Source organism: Carlito syrichta, unplaced genomic scaffold, assembly GCF_000164805.1.
Source record: "Carlito syrichta isolate Samal-C Ts95f unplaced genomic scaffold, Tarsius_syrichta-2.0.1 Scaffold309490, whole genome shotgun sequence".
NCBI lineage: Eukaryota > Metazoa > Chordata > Mammalia > Primates > Tarsiidae > Carlito > Carlito syrichta.
In genome coordinates, this window is record NW_007253586.1 from 241,299 (window position 1) to 251,409 (window position 10,111).

The 10,111-nt window shown below is 38.7% G+C and overlaps 1 pseudogene; it reads right to left on the reverse strand.

The window, feature by feature from the left end:
- Positions 1 to 2,144: 2,144 nt before the first annotated feature.
- LOC103269808 lies at positions 2,145 to 2,886 on the reverse strand (annotated as a pseudogene).
- Positions 2,887 to 10,111: the final 7,225 nt, after the last annotated feature.

Here is a 10,111-nt window from a genome sequence, read left to right on the forward strand (position 1 = left end):
GAGAGAGAGAGAGAGAGAAAAGTTTGAAGAGACAGAGAAAGCACTAGAACCAGAATCAGATATGGCAAGAATGTTGGAAATGTCAGGTCAGGACTTTAAAATAACTATGAATAGTATGTTAAGAAATCTAATGGAAAAAGTGAGCAACATGAAAGAATGAATGAGGAATGTAAGCAGAAAGATAGAAATTCTGTGAAAAAAAAATGTTAATGCCAGAGATTAAAAACACTGTAACAGAGATGAAGAATGCCTTTGATGAGCTTATTAGTAGATTGGACACAGTTGTTGTTGGCAATGCAGATTTAGGACTATATTTAAGTACTGTTGTCTTAGCTTAGGCTGCTACAGCAAAATACCATAGACTGGGTGGCTTAAATAACAGACATTTTTTTCTTACAGTTCTGGAGGCTGGGTGTCCGAGATCAAGGTGAGGGCCAGTTCTGTTTTTGATGAGGGTCCTTTTCCTGGCTTGCAGGTGGCTTTTTTCTCCCTGTGTCCTCACATGGTGGAGAAGAGTGAGGCTTGGTCTTTTTTCCTTTTCTTTAAAAACACTGATCCCGTCCTGAGCGCCTTACCCTCATGACTTAATCTAACTCTAGTTATACCTTGAGGATTCTGTTTTCAAACATCATCATATTGGCAGCCAGGATTTCAACATAAGAATTTTGGAGGAATACAAAGATTCAGTTCCTAGCAACTATGAGTACACTATTTATTTTTGGAGTCAGAGTCTGCACTCACAGGCTGAAGTGCATCTGCATGATTGTGGCTTACTGCAGCCTTGATCTCCTAGACTCAGGCTATTCTTCCACCTCAGCCCCCTGACAGCTGAGATTATAGGTGTGCACTACCACACCCAGCTATTTTTTAAAAAAATTTTGTAGAGATGAGATCTCACTATGTTGCTCAAGCTAGTCTTGAACTTCTGGGCTCAAGCAATCCTCCCACCTCAGTCTCCCAAAGTCCTGAGTTTACAGGCGTGAGCCACTACTACACTTGGCCACAACTATATTTTTAAACTAAAAGGAAAAAAAAGCCAAGTAAATGTGTATTTGGTTGATGAATCTTAAAAACCTATGTTATCATAACATCATTGTTTTGCTGTCAGCCATGAGATGGGCTGCTAGAAATTTATTATGGTTGAGAGAAGGTCTCAACCAACAAACTTTACTGATGAATTTTCTTATTTTATGCTTTATCAAGAAGCCCCTTGCTATAGATTGAATATGTCCTCTCCAAATTTATGTTGGCACTGATTCCCAGTATGATAGTATTTGGAGGTGGTAATTAGTATTTTGGGAGGCAATTAGGCCATGAAAGTGGAGTCCTTATAGATAAGCTTATAAAATAGACCCCAGAGAGGTCCCTCCCCTCCTCTCCATGTAGGGGTACAGTGAGAAAATAGCCTTCTATAAACAGAAAGTGAGCCCTCCCCAGGTACCAAGTCTGCCAACATGTAGATCTTGGGATTCCCAGCCTCCAGAACTATGAGAAGTAAATTTCTTTCTTTCCTTTTTTTTTTCCTCCAAATGCAGAGTTTTTATTATGAAAAAGCAATGTTATTGAGGAAAGCCACACACTGGTTTCTTTCTAATAAAATGACAAAGCAGATTTCTTAAATAATTTACAAAGGGCATACATTGCTCTTGAATAGTGCTACCCATCTGGGCATACCCAGAGTGCCCTGTGCTGAGCATGTAAATAGGTACCTGAAAGCCAAGGTCATTAGCCTGGAAATATCTCCTATGGCCTTCCTCTGGGGCCCTGGTGCTGGGAGCACGAATGGCAGCTGAGTCCTCAAAAGACTTGGAGTGGGAAACACAGGAGGTGAGGGAGGCCTCAAATGACTCCCCAAAGCCTCTGCTCCTGGGTTCATAGCTCAGAGCTCTCAAATGTCTCTGGTGCCAGCATGTCACCTTGGAGATGAATAACTACAAGGTTCAAGGGTGGGATGAGTTTCTAAACCCAAGGGTTTAGAACAGCTTCCTCCACCTCTCCAAGGTCTCCCCAATTCACTCTCAGGCTGTGGCAGGTGGTTGTTGATGGGTGCAGATGTGGCTGGAGCAGGAGCACTCTGGACCCTTTCTTAGTCAGGTCTTTGTTAACAGTGGCTCAGGGGTGTTGATGACTCCTGGGGACTCCCTCTAGGAAGCTGATGGGAAGCACAGACATCCTGGGTATGAAGCTTGGTGGACAGATGGAGCTTGCTTTCTCTCCTCAGCCATAATGGCTTCATCCAGCTCTTGGGACAGCTTCTGAGGATGCTGTATCCCTGCCCCCACAGGCTTGAGGTCACTGTCAGAGAGCAGAGGGGTTCTGTGGAGGAATAGGGGCTCTGGAAGGCAGCCTCCCTTCTTGACTGCCGTAGCGAGTGGCCATGTGGGCCCATCTGGGCAGAGAGGAGGCGGTGATGCTCCCTCTCCCAGAGGTCCACGGCTGAGTGGGCCGGGGTGGCTCCAGTCAGGTGCTCTTCTGGCTTACACTGTGAGTCGGGGAGTTGCTGCTCCTCTGTTCCCCTCTCTTCCTCCTCCTAGCTTTCACCTAGGTTTCCACCAGACACTTGGTGCCGCTTTGGCAGGACTCCTGGATTCTCTGGGACATGGCACCCAAGGCATTCTTAGTTGAGTGAGCTGTAGCCTGGAGGCCCTGCTGCCCTGGCTCTGGGCATTCCAGGTGCTTCCAGGAGGGACCTCCTCTGAGGTTGAGGTTGACGGCCCTTGCGGGTAGCCTCCTTTGGAACTGTCTGCACAAGAAGCCCAGGGCCCCGGTGGAAGTTTCTTGATGGCTAACCACAGTCTGCAGTGCCTTGCTGTCCTCCAGCTGCTCCCAGTCCTGGAGAGATCTTCAATGCATGGAGGCCCCCATGCCCTGACACTGAGAAGCCATCTGCTTGGCCAAGAGTCTTTTCTATCCACTAGCCCCGGACACCACCAGCGCCGATCCGATGCCAAAGCACAGCTGCTCCTGGTTGCCCCTAGAGTATTAGAGAAGTAAATTTCTATTGTTTATAAGCTGCTCAGTCTAATGGTATTTTGTTACAGCAACTTAAACAGACTAAGACACCCACTTTGCTGTCCTTGAGTGGTAGATTAATAATCAGTGTCGGTAGCAAGGTATTTCTGTCCTACCTGCCCCTCCACACTTATCCTTCTAGGGAGGGCTGGAAATATCAAAGGAAAATGTTCCTCAGCCTTGGGTGTCTAAGATTTGTGCATTGACTGTGGGGTATCAAAGAGCTACTGGGAGTAGAGACTGGACTCATCTGGTATTGCACCTTAGGGCTGGTGACCAGGTTAGGGTATCCTACCTGAGTATGAGTGCAGCATCTTGCCTACACACCACATGGGGGATATTCCTGGGATAACGGTAAATCTCTGGGAAATAACTAAAAATCAGTGGAAGTGAATGAGGCCTTTAAAATTAGGAATAGGATTGGAGCCTATTTATCTTTGCATCCCAAGTTGATAATAAAAGGATCTATGCCTGTCACATAACTAGTAATTGTTACTGAAACAAATGGATCAATTTATTTACATTAAAAAGTTAATCTTATATTAACATAATTTAAGTTATCCTTTTAATACACTTTTACTTGTTTTTATGAGAAGAGGTGCTGATCTGAGTGTCCTTGGGAATAATTTTGAATATTCATTAATGAGCATTTTTACATTTTTTGCAGTTTTGCTTGCAAAATAATCTAAAACTAGTATAAACAAAAATAAATCTACTCTGGATCACTTGAATATACTTTATAACTGAGAATGCTGAGAATGGCCCCGTGATTTCTGTGGACTGTGCATTTATGATTATGACTTGCATTTTACCCAGTAGAGGCCACATGGCAGCATAATGTGCTGCATGGATTAAGTTTTCAGAGTATAAAATGAGAAAAGTGATTGAAGAATTGAGTCTTCTTAGGGGACCAGATAGCACCAAACTAATCATTGCAAAAAGTCATTTTGTAAGAATCTTCAATTTATTCATTCTCCCCTCCTTGCCAAATTGAAAAATTCTCTTAGTTCTAAGAGTATAGTTGATCTCATATTTGCAGTTTCCCACCTGAGGATTAGCCAACCCAGGACTAAAAATACTCATAAAAAAATACCAACAAAAAGTAACAACATAACAATAAAAATATTACAAATAAGAAACAATACAGAATAACTATTTATATAGCATTTCCATTGTATTAAATATTATAAGTAATCTAGAGATGCATTAAAGTATATGGGAGAATGTGCATAGGTTATATCAAATACTATGATTTTTTATATAAGGAGCTCGAGTATTCATGGATTTTGGTATCTGAGGGGGGTCCTGGAACCAATGAGTGAGCCACCTTGGAAGGAGTTCCTGCAATCCGAGTCAAGCCTTCTAGTGAATGTAGCACCTGCCAACATCTGCCTGCATTTCAGTGAAAGATGCTGAGAAGAACCAATCACCTAATGAAGCTGCTCTGAAATTCCTGAGCTACAGAAATCATGAAAAACGTGTTTTTCTTGCTTTAAACCTCTAAGTTTTTGGATAATTTGTAACAAAGCATTAAATGCTTACTATGATTATTTATTCTTTCTCAATTTGATGATGCAGATTTCTGAATTTATAAAGTGGCCTTTGGTGTACCTAGCTTAGTGTAGGTACTGGGAAATATTAACTGAATGAATTAATGAGTACATAAATGAAAGCAGTAGAAAATATAGCATTGAAAGTTAGCTAAGATTTCAGAAATAAATTAGCATACTAATGATCACAGAAATATTTTTATAATGTTGAAACTTTTAGCTCCATGGTGTGCGAGGAGGTGCATAGAATATAAGCAGGAATAGGACATGTCTATAATCTCCCGGCATATAGCAGATGTATGTATATCCATAATAATGTTACAAGAAAAATATAAGAAATAAGGGCATTTGATCTGTGGCAGAGAGAGTGTGGTGCTTAATTTTATGTCAACTTGGCTAAGCTATAGTATACATTTATTGCATCATACATGAGTCTAAGTGTGGCTGTGAAGGTTTGTTGTAGATGTGGTCAATATCTAAAGTCAACTGACTTTAAATAATCTGGGTTGGCCTAATTTAGTCAACTGAGGTCTTAAGAATGAAACTAAGGTTTTCCACAGAATAATTTCTGCCTCAGGACTGCAATGTCAACTCATGCCTGAGTTTCCAGTCTCCTGGTCTATGGATCTCAGATTTACTAGCCTCCACAATCATGTGAGTCAATTCTTTGAAAGTAAATACGTGTGTGTGTGTGTGTGTGTGTGTGTGTGTGTGTGTGTGTGTGTGTGTGTATGTATGCGTGTGTATGTGTGTGTATGTAAAACTGATTGGTTCTCTTTCTCTGGGCTCCTGAGTGATAAAGATAACTAATTCTCAGAGAGTAGGGATTCTGTTTCCCTATATTTCTCCAACCTTCCTTGCATTTAGCCTGATGCCAAGTGACCATATTGGACAATGGGCTGTGAGCTGTAGTTACCTGTGTCATCTTTAGATCAAACCACAGAGGAGTGGGTATGCCTTCTCTTTCTCTCCCTTCCCAGACTGTAAGGACCTTGGTAACAATGTGCTGAAATAAAATGCCTCACTGTGGCTGGGGCATGACCTGAGCTCACTGTTCAGGTTTATTCATAGGCCTATTCTTAGAGTGGGGCAATTGAGGGACTGGTAAGCTCAGCTCTACTAGTATCACAAGGACTGAGAGTGCTGAGAGTGGGTGAGGGGAGGTTCTCCAAAGGAAAGTGGGGCTGCTATGACCAGATGTAAAGTGGAAATCAGACAGGCCAACACAATAGCTTGCCAGGGCAGGGGAGTTGATGTTTCTGTGTCTGGTATCTCAGGAGAAAGGAAGCTGGGTTGCATTCATAGAAACACAAATGCATTCACTGAACAAGTTTTTTAGAACCGAAGTGTTACGGTGAATATGTGGTAAGGCGGCTGTGCAACTGACAACTGAGAGAGTAGCTGTTGCAATGTGATAATTCATTTTAATCACAGATAAAAGAGATACTTTGTCACATAGAGACCATGTATATCAATAATACATCTATCAATGTACAGAGGATGTCACATCTGATTGAGAGAAATTGAAGTGATATTACATCTCTTAAGAAATAAAAGCCAAGGGCAGGTTATTCCATGTTGAAATCACACCCACAATTATTCATTATTTAGATAATAATGATACATTTAGAACTTATTCAGAGAGCAATTAACAAGTTAACTGTTCAGCCACATCCTAATCTATTTTTTGTAATGTGAATAAAAATTCGCAAATAGAAAAAAATGATTAAAAAAGAAAGTTCTTTTTTTCTCAGTTACATTATAGTATTTATATGTAATAATTTGCTGGATGAATTATGGAAATTATTCATTTTATAGAAATTATAAAGCACATGTGTATATATATCCATTATTCTAGTTTTTGGTAGATATTTTTCCATAGTTAATAAAAATAAATACTAAACAGTACAACAATTATACATCTTTTATATTTGCAACAGCATACTGAATATTTGCTAAAAGTTAGAAAATTATAATATAACAAATAAATATATAAACATATATTTATAATAAATATAATTAATAAATGATGACATTTAGAGAGCAGTTTAAGCAGCAATTGGGACTGGTGTGTGACATAAGAAAAAGTTCAAATAAATATTTTAAAATTTTCCTTTGCTTTTTTAAAGCAAAGATATTGATTATAACCATGAAAAGCAAATTTATATATTATATACATAAATTTAAAAATAACATATATTATATATATTTTAAAAAGTCTAGTAAAAGACTTGAAGAATGTGAAATTTGGTTAATGTTAATTTCCTTCCGAGTTTCAGGATAACTTTCCTGACTTTTAATGGGCATGACAAAATTGGAGTTGGTAAGATCAATATCTCATAGAAATTTGGAAATCAATAGAAATTCAAATTGTAATATACAATAAAATATAGACATAGAAATATACAAAGATTATAAATAAAAGCTTCCAAAGCCCTCCTTCTAAAACAAGCCATGAATCAAAACTGAAAAATCTGCACCAATGATAATTCTTTTTTTGAATTGCTTTCCTAAAGAAACTTTCTGTGATATTTTTATCTGTTGAGGTAGATTTTTTTCTTGTTTCTCCATCATGCACCACTATTCAAAGTATGCTACTATAATACCTACCATATCTTGGGCATATTGCATGCATTTCCTAAGCTCAGATAACTTTTTCCAGATAGGTGACAAGAAATCAGAACTACCTGACTCTAAATTCCTTCTACAGTTTCTCAATTTGTTTCATTTCAAAAACTTTGCTCCCAGTACAAGAGATCACAGCGGACAGAAGTTTCTAGATGTTTGTGGCACAGAAGCAGCTCTTCATCGCAGCAGCATTTGAAAAAAAGAATAATAGTAATGATAGCTCACAGAATGCTTCTCTACCATTATTCAGGAACTTCTGCAGAATGATTCAGATGGCTTCACACTGGTCCTCTGTACTGTTACATAGACGTTCTTCTCTGTTTTTTACATCTCAGGATTTTGAGGCCAGATTCCATAGACATCTAAAAGCTTCTATCAGCTGTAGTCTCTTGTACTGGGAGCAAAGTTTTTCAATGTGCACCAGATAGAAATACCAGAAAGTCCTCTACCCCTTCACTAGTCTCCTGTAAGCTACTTTTTCTTCTCTAAAATGGACCATTTTCAAAAATGACTTCAATCAAAGCCTTCATTTCCTCTTCCCTCTGGGACTACCCAGTCTAATAACCAAAAGGTGCTTTTATTCCCAGGCAAAAGCCCAAAGGGAGTTGTCTTTTTGTTACCGGACCACCTCTGTTTCTGCCTGTGAAACCAAAAACTGTTAACAAGACCCTCAAAACAGAGGGAAACAGAGTACAAGGCTGAAAGTTCCTATTTCTAAGGGTCTGGGTAACTGTAATACAATTACATTTGCATTTCTTCTGAGAGTCTCATATAGAAGCAGGAATAAGACAGACATTATTATCTCAATAAATTATCCTGTAATATTGCTCCTCATGTATATTTTTAAAGGGTGTCAATTTTAAAATCTAGAGGCATCATGGAAAATGTGTAACTTTTGTAACCACTGCTTTCTCCCTCACTCTTGGCAGATACAACTCCTTGATTATTTCCATCACATGATCCACACCTGTTCATTCTCCATGTAAGCAGTAGGACAGCTAGTGCTAATGAATTAGAACCGGAAACTGACATTAGAGCAGGCTTACTATCTGTTCCCTTGAGATTGTATACTGTGGAAAATGCTGAAATTTAGTGATGCTGCCAGTGAGCTGAGATGGAGTGGAAAGATGAGGGGTGGGAGAGAAAGAGGAAGAGGAAGAGTAATTGACTGAAGTTCTTTGTTTCAGAGAGATCATATGGAACACGTACTCACGTGTGCACACCTTGAATCTGGGTTTGTTCTTCAGCCTTTGTGCTGAGGACTTTTATATTGTAAGTCCATCAGGAATAACCAGGTTTTGAGAGCCAAATATATCCTAAAGAAACAGATTTATTAATCTTGCAAATTGCTTGGTAAAAATGAAGTCTCTAGGTAGGAAGTTTCTGGAAAATACATATTTAGTGGCCTACCTATTCTTCTACCAGTGACAGAAACTTCCTATGAAACAAAATTAATATCAGAAAGTTAATAAAGCAATTTAAAGATTAAAAAAGAATTAGATGTTCCTAATGCCTTCAAGATAAGATAGTATCATGTACCCATCTCTAAAATAGGAATATATGTGCTAAGCAGACCAGTAAACTAACACTAATGTTGTAGATGGCCTGATACATTAATTAGAGTTTTCCAGAGAAACAGAACCAATAAGAAATATTTATTTATTATAAGAAATTGGCTCACATAGTGTTAAGGAGGCAGATACCTGCCAAAACCTGCAGGGTTAATCAGTAAACCGATAGCCCAGGAAAGCCCATGGTGTAGTTCCAAGTTGGCCAGCAGGCTCAAGACCCAGGAAAAGATAATGTTTCAGTTTACATCCAAAGACAGGAAAAAAACTAATGTTCTAGTTTAAAGGCTGTCAGGAGAAATTTTCTCTTCCCTGGGAGAGGGTCAGGCTTTTTTGTTCTATTCTGGCCTTCCAACTGATTGGACGAACCCACTTCACATCAGGGAAGACAATCTGCTTTGCTCAGCATACTGATTTCAATGTCAATATTATCTAAAAACACCCTCACAGAAACACCCACAATAACGTCTGGCCAAATATCTGGTCACTTTGCAACCCAGTCAATTTGACACATGAAATTAACTATCATACCTGGGAACTTTTTTTTTTTCTGTCTTAAATACTGAATTGGAGGCAACTAAATTTTGCTCTTTGACTTTAGTTTTTTTTTTTTTAATGTTATGCATACTGTGGTTTATTTTATATTAATTGTATTTATTTATTTCTGAATGGACTTTAGTAGCTTTTCCAGATTTACTAGTATAACAATTACAAATATTATTACAGGGTGTTACTTTTTGAGGTGACTAATACTCATTTAGAAAAGGTATATTTTATCCAATTCCAGAAGATGACATTATCTAAACTTTTATTTTCTGAGTTGTGGTCTCACTCTGTTGCCCAGGTTGAAGTGCAGTGGATCGCTATGGCTCACTGCAGCCTCAACCTCCTGGGCTTAGGTGACCCTTCTGCCTCAGCCTCCCAAGTAGCTGGAACTACAGACACATACTACTATACCTAGCTAATTTAAATATATATATATATTTTGTAGAGACAAGATCTCACTATGTTGCACGGACTGGTCTGGAACTCCTGGGCTCAAGCAAACCAGTCATTCAGGCCTCCAAACTGCTGAGTATAGGCATGAGCTACTGTGTCCTGACCGAAATTTTTCTAATAATTCCAAGAGGGCAGCCTATACAAAACTTGAAAACACGATTACATTAATTATATGTGTTTACAATTATATGTGTTTCTTTAAGGTCTCAATTTTTATGTTATTGAATATACATGAGTATTACAGAGATCCACACACAGACATACTTATACACATTTAAACCATGCAGTAAACTTTAAAATAAAATTCTGTAGAATTTCCGTATATCTACATTATAATTTTTCCTTTTCTCCAGT